Here is a 2,615-nt window from a genome sequence, read left to right on the forward strand (position 1 = left end):
ATGTAGTCATCCTTCTTCGTATCTTTGACAAAATTCCTTATTTTTTCTCTTTTCCTTATAAAATAGGAATGATGTGAAGGATAGTACACTTGGAATACAATGAAATAAAACTACTTTATTTACAAAACTACTGCCATTATTTTAATTTAATTTTATTTATTTTTTAATTTTTTTTAACGTTTATTTTTGAGAGACAGAGACAGAGCAGGAGTGGGGAAGGAGCACCGAGAGAGGGAGCCACAGAATCCGAAGCAGGATCCAGGCTCCGAGCTGTCGGCACAGAGCCCGACGCGGGGCTTGAACTCACGAACCGCGAGATCATGACCTGAGCCGAAGTCGGTGCTTAACTGACTGAGCCACCCAGGCGCCCCTGTCATTATTTTAAAACGTTAATATTTACAATGTCCAAAATTATGTCCTTTTCAACTCTTTTTTCTTTTTGACGTTTATTTATTTTGTGAGAGCGAGAGAGGGAGAGAGAGAGAGAGAGAGAGAGAGAGAGAGAGAGACTGGGCACATGCACGTGCACAAAAGGGGGAGGGGCAGAGAGACAGAGAGACAGAATCTGAAGCAGGCTCAGCACAGAGCCTGATGTGGGACTCAGACTCATGAACTGAACCGTGAGATCATGACCTGAGCCAAAATCAAGAGTCGGATACTTAACCAACGGAGCCACCCAGGCGCCCCTCCTTTTTCAACCCTTAAGCTCATGATAAAAGTTGAGATTTCAACTCTAAAGGATGGGAAAGGATACGTAATTTTTCAAATTTATTTAATTTTAGAGAGTACAAAAGGGGAAACTCGGAGACCACAGACCTGCAGGAACTCATGAACACCTGCTCGGGAAAAGCGTGTGAGGATATTCTTGGCAGCCTGGTTGGTGATGGCAAAAACTGGAGAAATAATGAAAATCAGGAGAATAAATAAATTGTGGTCCATTCACATTCTGGAACAGTGCAAATGGATGAACTTCAGTGACACACGGCATAGAGAAATCTTGGAAAAATCTGTTGGGGGGGAAAATATAGGACTCCAGATTTATAGAACTCAGAAGCAAATAAAGCCAATGTGGTAGCAGACTAAATTTTTATTAATTATTATTTTTATTATTATTTTATTTATTATTATTTTTAAGGGTTTTTTTTTTTGAGAGAGAGAGAGCACAGGAGTGGGGCAGAGAGAGGGGGAGAGAGAGAATCCTAAGCTGACAGTGAAGAGCCCAATGTGGGGCTCAATCCCACGAACTGTGAGATCATTACCTGAGCCGAAACCAAGTGTTGGATGCTTAACCGAATAAGTCACCCAAGTGCCCCTAAACTTTCTTTTTTTAAAGCAAGAAAACAATTAGCATAAATTCAAGACAGTGGTTACCTTCAGCAGAGGCACCGGGATGGTGGGTTATTTAATTTTTCACTTTCATGGCTTATAATAGCTACTCCATTCTATTATCACATTTTATCTAATTATAAATATTCCCCAATTTTAATTTTGAAAGTCTTCAAACATATACAGAAAAATTAAAAGGACATCAAGTGAACACCTGTACAGCCTTTGCCCCTCCATTGTCCACTGGTTAATATTTTATTTTTATTATTATTTGTTGTTGAATTACTCGAAACCTTTGTGCATTTTCTGAGAATAAAGACATTGGCCCATGTTGCTCTGAAACGATCACCTGCCTAAGACCATTAACAAAAATTCTCCCCATTTATTAAATGGTTCATATTTTCTACTGATATGAATTGCTACTTTTGTCATATTCTAAGTTCCCATCTTTTTTTTTTTTTTTTTTTTGGTTCATTTTCTAGAACCTAGATATAACTCTGATCTGTTATAGGACAAGGAACAGAACGGGAGAGGGAACAGCCTGTGCAAAGATGGGTAGGCAACCAAACGGCACATTCAAGAAAGAGCAAGGCCAGGGGTCCTCCGGAGGTCAGAGGAGAGTTGGGCAAGATCGCGTGGGACTTTAGCGAGACAAGGTGACCAGCCGGACTTTATTCCGGGGATGCTAGAAGCCATCAGCGTTGAGAGCACTTTTTCAGGTGCTGACTTACATTTTCAAGAGCGTTATTCTGGCTTCCAGACAGAGCTTCGACAAAGGGTCCGGCAGAGGAAGCGGGAAGGGCATCTTGGGGCCACGGGAGGCACCGGGTGCTTGGGTATGGGTGCCGACCCAGCGGGGGTGAGACGTGGTCAGCGCTAGGATGTATCTCTGGAGATGGCAGGACAGGCTGGTAAGGAGAGAGAAGTCCCGGTGGCTCCCGTGCATGTGGGTGGGTTGTGTGGGGACAGAATTGCGGATTCTTGTTTTGAAAAAGTGCGCTTGAGGTGACCGTTAGATGTCAGAGGCCAATTATGGTTGGCTGACACCTATTCCCAGCCTTTATTTTCACTTTCCCACCCACCGGACAGAGGCTGGAAAGGACAAGGTACTCGACTTGCTTTTGCGGCCCGTCTGAGGATGGCCATGTGACCAAGTCCTGGCCAATGAGACAGTCATGAAGGGAAAATTTGCTGGAGACTGGTGAGAAATCTGGGGATGCCTTTGTTTTCCTGATAAAAAGGATAGATGTGGTCTTGCCATCCTTTTATCCCAGGGATGTGAATGCAAT

The sequence above is a fragment of the Panthera pardus genome, unplaced genomic scaffold (genome assembly GCF_024362965.1).
Source record: "Panthera pardus isolate Hobbes unplaced genomic scaffold, ASM2436296v1 HiC_scaffold_10, whole genome shotgun sequence".
Lineage (NCBI taxonomy): Eukaryota > Metazoa > Chordata > Mammalia > Carnivora > Felidae > Panthera > Panthera pardus.